General features: G+C 43.6%; 1 pseudogene; it reads left to right on the top strand.

Annotated features, from left to right (window-relative positions):
* LOC129324541 (uncharacterized protein K02A2.6-like) overlaps positions 1–16,587 on the top strand; it is a 28,344-nt pseudogene extending 11,757 nt beyond the window's left edge.
* Positions 16,588–18,199: the final 1,612 nt, after the last annotated feature.

Raw genomic sequence — 18,199 nt, forward strand, 5'->3', positions numbered from 1 at the left:
TGCTGGTGCATGCACAGAGCTTGATTGCTGAGCTTGGTAGAAATTGCATTGTTCTTGTATTTCCAATTTAATTTTGGAGTCTGCAGAAATGCATGCCATAGGTCTATACAAGGAAACTACAATACTGATTGTTTTATTGTCAACCCTTTTCCTAATGTTCCTTCCTAGCATAGAATCACTGGTTCAAGAACTAGGTGGCACTGCCATTAATTTTTGTAATTGTAATGGAACTGAGAGTTTCCTTTTGTTCTTCAGCCGTTGTTCCTTAAGATAAATAAAGAAGATGGTTGCATTGGCTGCCTTCCTGGCTAGTGTCCTGTTTGCCTTCCGAGACATTTCTCTTCTACAGTAGGCAAACTTTTGAAATAAATTTTACATCTAGTTTGTTTTATTTTTAATTTTTACTTCAGGAGATGGGGCCTGAAATAAATTTAGGAGATAAAGGAAAAGAAAAATGTCAGTCAACATCTAACAGCTATAATATAAACAAATTATACTAGTGAGCGGAACTTCCCATGTGTCTCTTGGGTGATTTCACTTGGCCAGCTGTTCATTTTCATCATTAATGCATGAGCTAAAGCTAGGAAGGAGCTTTTCAGGAATGTTCCTCTGTCTAAATAGCTAGTCATTGTTTTATTTAAGAGAGAATTTAGGGAAAGAAGCATGAAAACCTGTTGATATAAATCATATTCATGCGAACAATGTGCACATAGACAGAAAGACCAAATAAGTAGTAAGACAATGTTAGTTGTTGTTTTTTAAAGTGGCCTTATTCAACATGAAAAGGCTATCACATCCTACAAGGTGAATAAGCACCATGTAGAATGAACTAAGTTTGCCTGGGAACTGGGATATCCATGTTTTGTGTTTTTAGATTGGCCACACCTGGTTCTGACTGGAGAATATATAACATTTTGTTTCACTGCAATCCTAAGAAAAGTTATTCCAGTCTAAGTCCATTGAAATGTTTTCTTCTAACCTCACTAAACAGTTTTTTTCCCACACCACATCTTTCCATGTCTGTCACAGGAAATACCAGAAACTCATTGAACACTGGCTTTGGCTGGTCATGCGAGATTTTAGAGTGCCAGTGGCAAATGTTAGAAAATTTAATCACTTACAATTAAATCTGAAAGACAACTGTGTGGCTCTGATAAATGACCAAACTGCATTCCCATTTTTGTCATCAACTGGTAAAGAATTACATTTACACAAAGCTTATCACAACTCTAATCTGTGCCATTTACTGTTATAATTTAAGAAGAATGATTAGAAGATGGTTAATCAGGATTTGAAAAATGCTGAATTGCTTTAGTATCACAATGAAGAACAGTTCTGTACTTGGGTAACATTTTGGAGACTGCTTTTTCCATTTTTATTCTTTAGTCCTGTGATTATTTGTATAATAAATATTAACAATATATTTTACATTTCCTTTCAGTCTTAATGTTTAGTTAGATGATTGAACTCTATCCTTGCCTTGAATACTTGCTGGACAAAAAGATGATGGGACTGTGTAGGCATAACTATATGTAGTACCATTGGATCATGACACCTATTCTGCCACTGCTTACTCATATGACTATTTGATGACCGGATTATATGGGGGAAGTTAAAAAGTTTGGCATCCAGGACTGGCGGCAGCTTGGCCTCATACATGCACAGCAGGCTGTGTGAGAAGTTCATCTGTTGCACCTGTTAAACAAAGTCTTGAAGGCAAAGCCAAGATTCTGGAACGATCCTTCATGTCACATACTGGAGCATTTGAAGAATGATTGCGTATGCCAGGCTGACTCCAGCTTCCCTGATTCCTTGGAGTCTTGGCATGACTAGAACGTGTAATGTGGTAGTGTGGAGGCAAAGCTGGAGAGAATGAGCATATGGTCAAAACTGCGCTAGAAATTAGACTCTTGCTAGGAGAGTGGTGTTTGCTTAATTAATGAGCATGTTTATTTACTAATGGTTTTCCCAGTTACGCAGATGTACTGAGTGAGGGACTTAGGGTTATGCAACCACTTTTATTGCAGGAAACAGTAAATCTCAGCCACTGGCTTGATTGCTGAAAATGGCAATTTTAAGTCTGCAGTAAAACCTGGCAGATAATCAAGTGATAATTCTCTACTTCCACTAATTGTGTAAACTCTTGAGGAGAGGGCCATTGGTGATGACAAGGGCCACTCTAAAGAGACTTTTTCCTGCTATTTTTATGATGAACATTTCTTCTGAATGTGTGTGTAATTATTTGTTTAAATAAATAGTTTAATTTTAGATTTGTGAATGCTGTAATGACTGTTTGCTGCTGACTAGCTTTTATGTTGATTGATATATTTTTATTGCTGATTTTTTTACTGTTTGATCTTATTATAAACTGCTGCAAGCACTTTGTGGAGAGGTAGGATATAAATATTTTAAATAAATAATACATGAAATAAATCATGGTGGTAAAATCAGAAATTCTACTACCTCCTGGCTATTTTCAATAGGGCCCTCTGGCCTCTCTGTTGTATGAACAGTTCCTCCCCATTCATTTAGAGATTTTGGTAGAGATGGATAAATATGCCCTTTTCTTTTGCATCTGGGTGTCTTGGTGCCCATTTTTATTGCTAATATTAATGATTCATTTGTTTCTTCTAGGAATTTTTGCGCATTTTAATGCAATTGGAATGCAGTTTTACGTGAATAATGCTTAGTCATTCACATACAAATAAGACTGAAAATATGTACATTCAATGTGAAAAAAATCACTGCAATGAATCAGAAAATGATTTGAAAATAAGCACTCATGGGTTTAATCTGAACAAGGGACAAACAAAAGCAACTGAACCAACAAGCTTGCAAAATTCAATACCATCCTCAGATCCAAGTGAACGGGGCTGTGCTGTTGCCACAGGGTCTTAAAAACCATTAAAACCAAACACAAACATATCATTAAAACAATTAAAATCAAAGCTAAAATACACATACAAAAACATAAAAACAGCAAATAAAACAAAGGTAGGGAAAATGGGATCACTGAGAGAATGGCAAAGAAAAAAGTCTTCACCACCTAGTGCAAGACAGCAACAGAAGGAGACGGATGAGTCCCCCCAAGGAAAGAGTATCAGAGTTTTAGTGCCACAACTGAGAAGATGCTCTCCTGGTTTGCCACCTTCCTAATCTCAGAAGACAGGGGCACCAGAAGCAGGGAATCAGAAGATAATTGTAGTGGTTGGATAGATTCATAAGGGAGTAAGCAGTCTTTCAATGCAATCCTAAGAACTAGTTACTTTCAATGGGCTTAGAGTTGAGTAACTCTGCTTATGAGTACACTGTTAAACTTGGTTCTACTCTGTCCAAAACTCTACTCTGAATTTAACTGAGGTCCAGTCCACTGAAGATATCATTATATGGTTGTTTGCACACCACATGATTGCAGTGATCATCTTATTACATAAAAGGGGAGCCGTGTTCCAGACGACTCACCCTTTTATCTGGAGCTGGTGCAGTCTGTGCAAGCCTCTGCAGCCTCAGAAGGGCCCACAGGTTGGCTCCTCCCTCTCCAGCCCCAATTGGGCTGGGGCAGCATGGGGCCCGCCCAGCTTGCCTGCAATTCACCCCAAGCCCTGATCTGGGGGGAGGGTATGGGGGGAGGGGCAGTGTGGCTTTCCTGTGCTTCCCTAAGCCTTGATCTGGGGTGAAGGGCAGGAGGGGCGTGGCTTGCCTGTGCCTCCCCTCCAAAGCACAGAGAAGTGAAATGGGCCCTGGAGTGCTCCTGCGATACGCACTGGTCCAATTTCCACCTGTTTGAGGCCAAATCAGGATGGTGTGGGGTGCAGGAACACTGTTTGAGTAGTGCAATGGGCCCTGGAGTGCTCCTGTGCTCCACAACAGCCCAATTTCTGCCCATGTGAGGCCAAAATCAGCCCACTGCAGAGTGTAGGAACACAGTTAGGGCAGTGCATGACCTCACAAGGCCCTGCTAAAGCCCATTCTATTGTCAAACGTAACAGGCTTTGTTACTAGTTAATCCTTTTAGTCAGTCACATTTTAAATTTACTTTTTAAAAACTAATTTAAAAGATGTGTTTAACTTTCTTTAATTACAGTCAAGTAACCTTAAAATTGCTTAGATTTGGCTGGATCTATAACTGATTAAGTAAAGCTTGATCACGTGTTTACAAATCCTAGGGGATTGTTAGCAAATTGTTAAATTTATGTTTTCAGCCTACCATTCAGAGCTGTACTAATGTCACCCTTCTAAGTCCACTGACTTATATATGCCCCTCTGAAGCATTTTTACTGTTCCTTCCCATGTTCAGTTATTCAAAATCATTCATACTGAATTTTTTAAAATGTATTTTGCTTTCTGAGTAAAATATTCTAAATATAATATTCTCCTAATTTCAGTTCCACTCGTGACCAAAGGCATCAAACTAGTATTGCAACAGCAAACTAATATAATGTGCTTTCACAAACCCCTTTAAATGATTTTTAAAAACCCATATTGACATTAATAGAGTAAGGCAGCCTACTCCTCTGCATAGTTTATCATTGCCATCTTAGGCAGAGTTATAACTAGGGGTGTGCAACAGAAAAAGATTTAGGTTTCCTGCTTCAGGTTTACTGGAAGTGGAAAAACAATTTGGAATAACCTGAATCCTGAAGCAGCAAGAGCTTTGGGATATGGGTGTTTAAATCGCTTCAGTATGTTCTGTAAAGATTCAGGAATGCCCCGCTGTTTTCTTCACCCAATGGGAAGGGGAGCCTCCTCCTCCTCTCATCGGGTGAAGGAAGGAGCGTTGGAAAGCCCTTCTTTTCATACTGCTTGCAAGTGGCATAAAAAGGGTGGTTGTCAGTTTCAAGCACTGCTGCTTCCTTCATCCAATGGGAGGGGGAGCCTCCTCCCCTTTCCATCCAGGAGGGGGGCGGAGCAGCTGGGCGGGAAGTTTGAAAGTGAGTAGCACTTTTCTTGTTCGCAATGCAAACACCTAGGAAAATGCTGCTGGTGCGGCTGCTGCTGCTTTGCCCAAAGGTTCCCATAGTGATACAAATCATTTCAAAAAGCTTTGCTTTGGGATTCCCAAATTGGCTCAGCAATGCTGGGGCCAATTCAGGAATCCTGAATCTTTTTGAACCATTTCCTTACAGTACAACCTTCTTACCTGTGTAAAAATGCCCTCCTGAAAAATTTGGTTTGCATAGTTTGCAGAAAGCCAGGAGAGTGGGAGCCCTCTAACCTCATCAGGCAGGCTAGTCCACAAGGTGGAGGTCACAACAGATAATGTGTATGTATGGGCAATCACTGATTTTGCCCATTTGGAGGGTGGCACCTGTAGAAGGCCATGCTCAAATGAGGAAAGCTGTCATGGTGGACCATAGGGAGAGAGGTAGTCCTGCAAATATGAGAGGCCAAAGCCACAAAGGGCTTTGTATGTGAGAGACAACACCTTCAATTGAGCCCAGTAACTGGTTTCTAGCCAACAGAATGACTGCAGAATGGGAGTAATATACATGCTTCACCTAGCTCTTGATAATAACCAAGCTGTAGCATTCTGCACCAACTGGAGACTCCAAGCTGTCTCTGCAGGGAGACCAATATAGAGTGCATTGCAGTAGTTTAGTCTCAGTGTTTCTGTGGCACGGATCCACGTGGCCAGATCAGCTGTGTCAATGGAGGTGGCCATCTTCCAGGCTAGACTGAGTTGGTAGAAAGTGGCTTTTGCAACTGTATTAACTTGTTTTTTCAAGAGTAATACTGGATCCACTATAACCTCTAGGCTGTTAACAGAGTCAGCAAGAGTCAACTGAACCCCATCGAAACTGGGAAGCACAATGTCCTTCAAGATCTCCGCCTTCCCAATCAGCATCATTTCTGTCTTGTCTGAGTTCAGTATCAATTTGTTCACTTTCAGTTATTTGACCACAGCTGTAACACTGTAATGTAAGACTTCTATTGCATCATCAAAGGATTCAGATACAGAAATATACAGTTAGGGTTTATCTGCATATGTAAGAGTGCTACTGCTTACATACTCTACTTTGCTCAGGTTGAGTTCAAAGCAAAATATATGCTTTATTTTAAAGGCTGAATGGCAATGGAGCCATTCACGTGACACATTTTTCTTCACAGCTAATGCATTCTAAAACCACCTGATCCATGAACAAATGCTGCATGGGACACTGGTTTCCACTCACATACTACTGTCATTTTTCTATCCCTTAATGGGTACAATAATACTAATCCATTGTGCAAAGAATGTGGTTGATGTCCACCCACAAGTAGAATTAGTACCAGGTCCTTCATAAGCCTTGTACCTATAAATCAGCAGAAGGCTGCATATGAGGATGTTTAATGTACATTATCTATACATACGTCTAGAATTATTCTATGTAGTTTTTCAGTCTGTGCCTATCCCTTTTGTCTGCCTTGATTTTAAAAAATATTCTTCATATTCAGAAATGGCTTTGCTTAATTTGAAACAGAACTGCTTCAGTTTTTGGAAAACATACAGACATGTCATTCAGCTAAATCGTTTTTATGTATGTGTTGGGAGAATTCCACTCTTAGTATCACACTTTCTTCTTCTTCTTATCTTCCTCCTTCCTCTGGCATATGACTGTTTCTTGATAGATGTACCTTTATTGTCTGTCTCCATACTGTCCAAGTACTAGTTTTTCAGCACATCACCTCTGCTCTGTTGGGAGATATCTGAAAACATCTGTATTGAATTTACTTCACTTTCATTTCCATTTTCTCCTTTTCTCCATGCTATTAGACTCACACTAAAATTGATAGGGAAATCTACTATCTGTGTAAGCTTTTACACATTCTAACAATTATATTTTCCTGGTGATTTTTGTTCATTTTTTAGGGCTCACCTTAAAGAAGTCAAACTTAGAAGCTTCAGCTCAGCATCTATTTCAAAACAAGAGAGAACAACTGACATATTTCTTGTATTCATCTAGCTAGGAAATCTTTTTCACACTTCAGCAAGTCAGTTGAACTAAGAATTAAGGCCCTAGAATCATCAGGAAAGCTCTGATATATTCTAGACTTAATGTGGCTCTGGAGCAGGCAACTCTCAAATGATGCTTATAGTGACACCTGGGGTGGGGGGTGGGGGTCATCAGATTTAAATATGTAATGGACACTTACCTATACAAGTGTAGGAATTCCAGATGGTGAGACAATAAATGGGTGTTATCATTAAACACTCAAGAGTTTTACCATAACTTCATGGCTGAAGCCCATTCACTGACACCAGACATTTAGAAAGATTGTGGAGAAATGCCCTCCACCCTAGAATTTATCCCAATAATCCATCCTTTGAGACTGTACTCTATCCATGAGCTGGGACCATGCTGGAAACTCGTGGCTGGCGAAGGGGAAAACTACAGGAAATGAATCCTCTCTCTCCAAAGCCCAGAGCATTCCAGCATTTCTGGCCAGAGTAAAAACAAAAGGTTTACCATTTTATACCTTGCTAACTTGTCATTTGCCCCCCTAGTTAGAATGAGAGTCAGACACAAAGGCTTGGGTAAAATGGGCCACTTTATTAAATGAAACAGCAAAACAATAATTACAGCAAGGGGCCTAACTAGCGGTACAGGTCAGGCCCTGAGGTCATTCATTGGACCCCACCCCGACCTGTCTGGACGAGCACCCGCTGCCCCGGGTGCGAGCCATCCCTCAAATGGCTGGGAGCCGGCCAGGCCAGGTGGAGTGGTTCACCCCTGAAAAGCTCCCCCACCCGGCCGAACAGCAGTGGGGGGAGACCGGCTTATCCAGGGGTTCCCCACCCAGGGCGTCTAACCTCGCAGCTGGGCAGTGCGGCAGCCTGCTGCTCCTGAAAGACCCCAGTTCCCCACCAATGGGGAGGTGCCAAGGGTGCTCACTGGCCCGCCACAGATATATCCCTAGCTAACTCCTGCCACTGCAGAGGCCAAGCCTCTGCTTAGGCCTTAGAGCCCCACAAATGGCTTAAAGCCAACCTGAGCCCCTGCCATAGGTCATCAAGAAAAATGCTATTACCTCTGTAAGAGAGGTGCACACCATCCGCTCTGTAGAGGGCAACAGACTCGGCCCGGATCTGCGGATGGGGCAAATAAATCCCCAACCCACCCATCATTATTTTAAATAGGGCTCTGTTGGCCATCCACCGAGCCCTTTCAATAGCTATCCAATCCCAATTAAATATCATTTAGGATTATAGAGTTTAGGGTTTACAAGATTGTATGTTTTTGTCTTTTCTTTGTATCCTTGCTCAGCATGATGCTTGAACAGACCACGTGAAACAGACCACTCTTTATTTTTGCTTATTAAATTTTATTCTATTTTAAATGCTCAAAGCCTGATCCTCATGGTCTTTCTTTCTAAAAACAGTAAAGGGGAGGGGAAGCAGTTAAGCACACCATCATGAAAGCTCAAGTGTGAAAGTGTGGTAGTACCAACAAAGCAGGAGATGCAGCAACTAGGCAGAGCCTCTAAGGGACTACACAAATACAGAGCGGTCAGTTGTGGCTCTAAAATCTTGAACCTCTCTCCCCCAGGGAGATTTATCTGTCCCTCTCTATTGTTGTCCTCCACCAGCAAGTGAAGCCTTTGTTTGTTTGTTTTATTTGCCATATCCCCAATAATTATTATTGGCCCTGCTCCTTGTTCTTGGTATACTATATTTGGGTGTTTTTATTCGATTATTTTTATACTAATTTACATGTTGCTTTAAATTTTAATTGTTTAAAATATTGTTTTACATTTTAAAATATTTGCCACCTTGGGGACCCTATTTGGATGGAAAGGCAGCTTACACGTTTTAAATAAATAAATAAAATGTATGAATCCATCCAGCTAGACATACTGTTTTAGATTTGTTGGAGGCAGCATTACTACCCAAGAAGGAGTATGATAAGGGGAAGGGTTGCTTTGCTGAGCAGAGACCTGGGATGGCAGTGGGGCTTTCCTGATCACCCAGGACCAGAAGGAATACGGCTTGCAAATCCATTCCTTCATAAACAAACTAGAACATTTTGCTAGGAAAGGGCTGAGAGCTTCTTGGCTGACATTTCTCATGAGACCTTCTTGGAAGGTTCTTTCCTTCAGCTACAGAAAAAGTTAGGTGGGTAGCCATGTTGGTCTCCCGTAGAACAGCAGGATTTGAGTCCAGAGGCGCCTTAGAAAGAGACCTACAAGATTTTTAGTGTGTAAGATTTCGAGAGTCAGAGCTACTGAAGAAGGGAGCTCTGACCCTTTAAAGCTTACACCCTGAAAATCTTGTTGGTCTCTAAGATGCCATTGGACTCAAATCCTACTGTCCTTCAGCTGCAGGTACTTGGAAGTTTGCCTCTTTCTGGAAGCTGATTCTGTTGATTACTCAAGGAAAAAATAAACTACAGAGAAGTAAGCAAGAAGAGATAAAGGACTATGAACAAATTTAGAAATACAAAGATTGTACTTTAATCTGTCATGGTGTACAGTCCTTTCCCTAAGGAATAACAAAGGCACTACAAGGATCAAGAGGAGCCAGAGATGATACTTAGGCTGAATTGCAACATGACTTGGGAAACTATGTCATCACAACTCGGAGCAAAAGTTGTGTGCCAGGAAAAAGCAAGCATCTTTTTCTTTGGCACTTTTGTGCTCCAAGTGGGGATTGGATGCATGTATCATGTGGCATATGGTAATCTCTCATCCAGAACCATCCTGCAAAAGTGCATGGCAAGGACCAGAGCCTAAATGCAGTAGGTGAGAGAAGAGGTTGGTGGACGGCTGCCACACATTCCCCATAACATGTCATTAAATCCTGAAATATTTTAAATTAAGAATGGAAACACTGTCAAAGCCATGTGGCAGGGTACTCCTCTGGGTGAAAGAACTATACTTCTTGATCAGGGAAATGCAATGGACAGGAAGGTTCTAACAAAGAAAACTTTCCATGGGCAGCAATGGACTTCTAATCCTTTTAAAAAATGCTTTCAAACCATATGATATTAAGTAACTGAAATTTTCTCAAACTTATTAAACATCTAAAACAATACTTCTTTGAAGGATTAAGCAGTTTTTGTAGACTTCTCTAAAAGACCTTTCTAAAAAGTGTTCTGGTTGGTAAGACATACAGTACAGCAGGACGACATTGGTGGTTTTGGCTCATGTGCAGAATGTTGAGGCAGCTTTCAAAGTAACTTGCTACACTCTCCGCTAGAAAGCCACAGACACATATGGCAGTGAATTACTTACTGTTTATTAAAAATTGTAGAGGACTTTGGCTTTTAATGGGGAAACTACATTGCTACTCATTAAACCTCTTCAGAAATGTCTATCTTCATAAATATAAAATATTGAGTTACATATGCCAAATAGCAGAGTTATTACAGTTCCTTAAAATGAAATCTTCCAGGCTTTATAATGCTTAGTAATATTGACCTACTAACATCCTTCTTGTGACCTTAACTCAATTTTTGGTGTTTCTTTAAAAATATTTAGAGAGTGACTGCTCAGTGATGATGTTTAAATAAAAACACAATGTAATAGTTAATCTTAAAGGCAGGTGAAATTAAATTGGTGAATGTATTTCCCAAAGCATTCCTGCCTAAATTTAAACAGTTTTAACCCTGGGAGAACAAGGCAGTGCACTTACATTCACTGGCCCAGATCTAGCAGAAGTGAGTCAGGCCCTATTGGATGGAATAAATTATTTGTGATTCACTTAATTTTCATTTCTTTTTCTGGATTATTCATAACTAAATTTAACTGGATAAGGGCCATTGATTTCCAGAATACCATGAGACTAGTTCACAAATACCAGCTTGATGCTTGTTTCTCTGATTTTCTTCCCTCCAATTCAGAAACCTATGAAGAAACTTGTATGTGAACTTGTTTGATATAACTCCCAATATAAGAGCAATTCCTTCAATTACAGCAACAGAAATAAATGTTGCTTCTGATTCTGGAAGTTGGCTGATGTGGCTGTATCTATGGTTCACATGATACCATATCAGCAGAAAGGGGAAAGCAGTGGGTTAACTAGCCCTGAGGAGTTCACAGAAAGGTCTGGAGGCTTCTTAGGCAGGTTTGGTTGTGGCTAGGTGAGAAATGCTTCAGAACATCAAATAAGGGAAGTAACTACATGAGTAAAGAGCTCTGAGGAGAAATGGAGTATACTACATATACCTTTCTCAGAGCTTCTGAAAATTACATTGCCCCAAAACATATTTTCAGAAGCCCTCCTATTTTCAACCCAGGATACTATTAGAATGAAAGCTATTTTTTTTAAAAAAAAATCTTTATGGTGATAATTATGAATATTTGCTTGTATGAAACCCGTCAAGTGTGGATGTTGCTTATCATTGGGCAAGAACATTAAGGCAGGTATGATGGGGAAACAATTTTGTTCTGTGGCCTAAATTAGGCCATATGCTCAAGTTGTTCAGTCCTCAGAGGTTATAAAGATAGTCACAGGAGTCTATGGTGTTCCTCCTTATCTCGCAGTTACATCATTTCCTATAACAACAATAACAACAATAATATGCCCAGGGATTTTTTCAGCAGGAACGCAGTGGAACGGAGTTCCAGCACCTCTTGAAAATGGTCACATGGCTGGGTGGCCCCACCCCTGATCTCCAGACAGAGGAGTTTAGGTCACCCTTGGCGCACAGCATTTTCGCTGAGAGCGATTTAAATTTTTAAAAACTCCTCCCCTTGTTCCAGCTGACCCAAAGTGACATCATTGTGCAGTCCTTGAAGCGTGCGCGCACTTTGTGCATGCGTGCACTTTGCTCGTGCACGCACTTTGTGCATGCGCATGTGGTACCAGGGGCGCCACCTCCCACCAGGAGTTACCCCCTGTGCTGGCAACCCACTGAGTTCCACCACCTCTCTTCCCAGAAAAAAAGTCCTGAATATGCCATTATGTTGTTACTGACTTATCGCAAACCCTGAAGGGGTTTGCCCTTAGGGAACTTGAAATCTCAAAGTCCATTGTAGTAGTCAACCCAAAGAGGCACTGACTGAGAGTAAGAAAGCATAGAGGATAGACTACTGTGTCAAGAATAGTCTGATGTTTGGCATACTGAAGCAGCATCTCTCAACTGCTGCCAAGAGTTTGTAACTGGCCCAAGGACACCCAGAAGTATTGTGACAAGTTGGGTCTCCCAGTTCCTCAACTAATACTGAATCCACTGTGCTGGTTCTATAGTTCAAAAAGAATCAGGGAATTTCAGAGTAGAATATATTAAAAAGTTATAGACAATATGTGATTTCAGAAGAGCATGTAAAATGGTGCTATTTCAAAAGGGTTTTATTGCTCTCTTTATGGATTATGGACTGGGTTGTGGATTGCTGCTTCTGACAGAAACATTATACTATTTTATAGTTTTCATTCTTGTATACGTTTAAGCATCCTCTTGTACAAAATTGTAGTGTACTGGGAGCTTCAAGCAAAAAGGCTTTTGTAGCAAGGTTCCATACAGCTGCATTCCGATTGGCCATGTTGTTGAGCTGGCCAATCAGGATTCCCCTACAGACTAATGAACTAGAAAACAGGGTTTCTGGATACTGGCTGTTTGCTATTGGTTGAGTTTAATTGTGGGCATGTTCTGGAGGGGAGTTGAGTGTTCTATAACTGCTGTTTTGATGTTTGTGCTTTGAGTGGTGATGTTCCTGTTAATAAAAGAGTTATTGGAAATCATTTGAACTGTTGTACCCACTACATAAGACTGGCAACAAGGATGGGATTCTGTTTAGGTAGGAAGTCTTAAGACTAGAGCTGAATCATTTACTGGCGAGAAATTGTCGCCTCGGACAACCAGTATACATTCACTTGGGGTAGCTTTCAATACAGATGCCAAGGGCCTTTTCGAACAATTTGACGCTGCTGCCAAGGACTGGGACTCATATCTCCCGATTCCAGTTTTACCTTACGGCAAATGACATCACCAATGCTGAGTGTGCCAAGGCCACATTCCTCAGCGTCTGTGGGCAATCCACCTTCGAGATTGCTCATGCTCTCGTGGCACCAGAAGAACTGGAGGCAGTGTCATTCAGTGATCAAGGCCAAGTTACAAGAGCACTTCTCACCACACCCTTCCAGAATTGCATGTTGCCACGCTTTCTATAAGTGAGACCAGGCCCCAGGTGAGACAGTTGCCACCTTTGTCACAGCACTGAGAAAGGCTGCAGGCCTGTATGAATTTTCCAACCTCAAGGAGGCCCTCTGCGATCGCTTGGTGTGTGGCCTCCGGGATGAGAAGCTCCAGAGGCGACTTTTCACAAAGAGATACCTGGACTTCAAGTCAGCCTACGAGGAGGCCATCACCACGGAAGCTGCAGAGCAGTTGACAAAGGAGGTCCAACAAGCGCACAGCCCCCCTCCTTCCTGCAAGACCAAAGCAGTCCACCAGGGGTGCATGGAGGACTTCTCTATGGATGAGGATGACGAGGAGGTCTTGCACACAAAGGTCACCAGCCAGAAGCAAGAGGGACTGCAGTCATACCAGGGGGTCCCTTGTGCCAGCTGTGGGGGGTCCCACCAGAAAAGGTCATGTAGGTTCCGGAATGCACAATGTAGGAACTGTGGGAAAACTGGACACATCTCCCATGCCTGCTGCTCTGCTCGGCACCATGCATCGCCATGGGCAAGTCGCATGTCACTGCTGGCATCCAGAAAGATATATGCTCCGGCTGGAACCAACAGTGATTCTGTCTTAATGCTACAACCACTGACATATGCGAAGATCAAGGTGACAGTGAGGATACAAGATGTGCCCTGTGAGATGGAAGTCGACTCCGGGTCTGCACTGTCCATCATCTCCTCCAGCACAATCCAGTGCATCTGTTCCAAGTCATCCAACTGCTGCCTCGAATCAGTCGATTTGCTCCTCAAAGACTTCCAGGGCCGTCGAGTGCCAGTCGAGGGCATCGGTAAATTCTAGGTAGAACTACAAGGACTTTAAGGGCCCGCTTCAATTGCTGGTTGTCCAGGGCCACCAACCAAGCCTATGTGGCCTAGAATGGTTCCAACCATTGGGTATCTTAGTGATGGGTGTACAACAGATCAGCCATCACAGCTGTCTGTAGGGAGTTCCCCGCAGTGTTCGATGGTTCTTTGGGGAAGTACACCAGCCCACCAGTATCCTTCGACCTCAACCCAGCAGTGGCTCCTATTCACCTGAAGCCTCGGCGAGTTCCTTTTGCTCTGAAGACAAAGATAGATGCGGAACTGGACCAGCTGATCCAGCAGGAAGTCCTGGAGCTGGTTCCACACACAACACGGGAGATGCCGATTGTCACGCCACTCAAGCCCAACGGAGCAGTTAGAATCTGTGTGGACTAAAAATGCACAGTAAACAAGGCACTGCAGCAGCATGCTTATCCGGTGCCAGTCGTGAGCTACCTTCTGGCATCACTGAATGGTGGGAAGGTCTTTACTAAACTTGACCTTGCCCAGGCCTACCAGCAACTGCCAGTCGATGATGCCACAGCAGAGGCACAGATGATCGTGACACACAGGGGTGCGTTCAAAGTCAAGCGCCTGCAGTTCAGTGTCAACGTCGCTCCTGGGATCTTCCACAGCATCATGGATGGTCTTCTCCATGGAATTCCAGGCATCATTCCATATTTTGCTGATGTCTTGATTGCCCGAAGCTCTGAAACTGAACTGGCTGGGCAACGATGGACTGTCCTCAGCAAGCTACAGGACACAGACCTGAAAGTTAAGAGGGAGAAGTGTCAGTTCGGAGTTCCACAAGTTGAGTTCCTGGGATCCCTTATAGATGCTGCCAGCATTCACCCAACCCTAGCCAAGGTGCGCGCCATCTGCAGCTCGCCAGCACCTGGGTCTAAGAAGGAACTGCAGTCCTTCCTGGGGCTCCTGAACTTCTACCCCACCTTCTTCCCACAAAAGGCATCTGTCGCTGAGCCTCTACATATCCTCCTGGAGTCCTCTACACCCTTGGCCTGGGGCCGAAAAGAAGCCACAGCATTCACCACTGTGAAGGACTTCTTGTCATCAGAGAGTGTCCTAATGTACTTCGACTAGAAGAAGCCCCTCATCCTCACTTGTGATGCCTCGCCATATGGCATTGGAGCCATCCTCAGCCACAAGATGCCCTGCGGGTGTGAGGCCCCTATCGCCTACTTCAGGATACTGTCGTCAGCAGAGCACAACTACGCACAGATCGACAAAGAGGCACTAGCCATCGTCACTGGAGTCAAGAAGTTCCATGACTACCTGTACAGCCAGAACTTTGTCATCATCACAGATCACAAGCCGCTGCTGGGTCTCTTCACTCCGGACCAACAGATACCACAGATCCTGTCACCATGGATGCTGTGCTAGACTGTGTTCCTGTCCGCCTACTCCTATGACCTACAGCAGCACCCAGGCAAGGCATTAGGCCATGCAGATGCCCTCAGCTGCTTTCCACTGCCAGACACCGCGACTGACCCAGCACCAGCCCACCATGTTCTGCTGCTCGAAGAACTGCTTCATCCGCTGATCCACACCTCCAATGTTGCCACGCAATCTGCCAAGGACCGTACCCTGGCCCGTGTTCTCAACTGGGTTTGGAGGGGGTGGCCAGAGGGTCGCTTGGCTGAGGAGTTCCAGCTGTTCAGCTCCCGGCAGCATGAATGTTCCATACTTAAGGGCTGCCTCTGTGGAGGAACCAAGTTGTTATGCTGCCCAAGCTACGGCAGCTAGTCCTCGAAGCACTGCACATCGGCCACCTGGGCATCGTGCGCATGAAGGCACTTGCCTGCAGCTACGTCTGGTGGCCCGGCATGGACAAAGCAATTGAAGGGTGGGTCCATACCTGCCACCCATGCCAAGAGTTGCATCCAGCTCCAGCCCAAGCTCCAGTTCACCCATGGGAGTCAGTGCACATGCCATGATCCCGCCTCCATGTAGATGAGCCCCTCTGATGGGGAGGGCGGTCTAGAAATGTGATTAAATAAATAAATAAATAAATAAATTTTGCAGGGCCATTCCAAGGACAAGTGTTCCTGATAGTGGTGGACTCCTTCTACAAGTGGTTAGAGGTCGTTCCAGTATCCACCATGTCCACCGCCATTGTCATTCGGGCACTCTGTTGCCTCTTCACCACACACGGACTTCCAGACACTATCATGTCTGACAACGGGGCTCAGTTCACAGCAGCAGAGTTCCAACGGTTCCTGGCTGACAACGTCATCTGGCACATCACATCTGCTCCATTTCACCCTTCGACCAATGGGCAGGCAGAGCGAATGGTGAGAATGACAAAGGATAGTCTCTGCAGGATCCCCAAGGGAGACTGGCATGCTCGATTCGCTGCGTTCTTACTACAGCAACACGTGATGCCCCACTCCGCCACAGGGCGCAGCCCAGTGGAACTCCTGATGCACAGAAGGCTCACTACCACACTCGACAGACTGCATCTGGACCTGTCACCAGAAGAGCCACAGCAATGCGCAGGAGAGGAAGAGTGTTCCAACCAGGAGATTTGGTTTACACCTGGAACTACGGCGATGGCCCAACCTGGTTGCCAGAATCAGTGCAAAGAGCGACTGGACCAGTGTCTTATAGGGTGCTCATGGCTGATGGCCAGGAGTTGTGTCGCCATCTGGATCAGCTAAGACAAAGATGGCCAGAAAGAGCAGTGGTAGATGGAGACATCCCTGCAGCCAGCACTCCAGAATTCATGGCAGCACCCAGCGCAGAAGAGACTCCTGTATGGCCAATTCCAGATCTGACAGTGACTCTGCATCCAGAGGCAAACAATGCTATGGGGAGTTCTCCGGGATTGTGTTCCGGCCTTGCCACTGTGCCAGCACCACAGCAATCTACGGCTGCGTATTCACACACTCTTATGGAGGGAAATGGACTGTGGTGTTCTCAGAGGAAGCGGGCTCCACCCCGCTATCTAAAGGTCTGTATTTGTCACCGGGTTCAACCCTGACTTAGGGGAGAGGGGTGTAGTGTACTGGGAGCTTCAAGCAAAAAGGCTTTCATAGCAAGGTTCCGTACATCTACATTCTGATTGGTCATGTTGTTGAGCTGGCCAATCAGGATTCCCCTACAGACTAATGAACTAGCAGATAGGGTTTCTGGATACCGGCTGTTTGCTATTGGTTGAGTTTAATTGTGGGCATGTTCTGGAGCGGAGTTGAGTGTTCTATAACTGCTGTTTTGATGTTTGTGCTTTGAGTGGTGATGTTCCTGTTAATAAAAGAGTTATTCGAAATCACTTGAACTGTTGTACCCACTACATAAGAAAAACCTTGGGGAAAGGCAGTCTAGAAATAGTTAAACAAACAAAAATATTACTTGGGGATTGCTTCCAAGTCACTATGTTTAGAAGCATATGTTAAGCTCATAAATCCATTCCAAGTGAAAATAGCTTTCTCCTGTTGAAAAAATGGGGAAAGGATTTTTAAAAGCCTGAAGTTCACAAGTCATCAAATATACACCATCTGACCTTTGGGAGCACAAACTTCTTGTTTCCTGGAAGGAGACCTTGGAGCAACAGGGATGGTAGCCCCAAAAGCCAGGACAACTAGGCTCAAACCTTTCCAAATCCAAAGGTCTTTTCAAAGATGAAGGCCCAGCACAAGATCCCAAGCATGCTGCTTCTTGCCAAAGCATCACACACCACAGCAATAATTCATTCTAGAATACGACAATCTCTGTTAAATTAAAAATCTCACTGGAGAAGAATATAAATCTGCCTCTAGTTTTGCAGGATAATGTGAAATGAGGGGCTAAATATGAACTGACACATAAATTACAGCCTCAAGTATATGTATAAAATCAGCAGTGCATTCTGATTTACAGGGACTGGGGAGACTGCAGCAGGTTCACTACTGGCACTTGTAACAAAGGCAGCTTTTCAATGGTGAATTCTTGAGGGAAATTTACTGTGATACTTTATTTGTCAAGCATGAACAACGCACTTAGCAAAAGAAAATAAATCAAGTGTTCTAGACAGGAGGTAGACAAGTCATACAACACAAAAAGGTACATGTAAACTAGCAGAGGTAAAGCCCTGAAGGGAAGGGAAAAGAAAAGCCCCAGCAAAGAGCTCAGTTCTGCTGCTCCTGCTGAGACTACAAATGACCTGAGAGAATCTGATTAGCTGTTTGAATAGCCTATGAAAATGTTATTGCTAGACTAATATCTTGCTTTGCAGGTATGGTTACCAACCTCTAGCTGCGGCCTGGGGTTCTCCTGCCTTTACAACTCATGTCC

Source organism: Eublepharis macularius, chromosome 1, assembly GCF_028583425.1.
Source record: "Eublepharis macularius isolate TG4126 chromosome 1, MPM_Emac_v1.0, whole genome shotgun sequence".
NCBI lineage: Eukaryota > Metazoa > Chordata > Lepidosauria > Squamata > Eublepharidae > Eublepharis > Eublepharis macularius.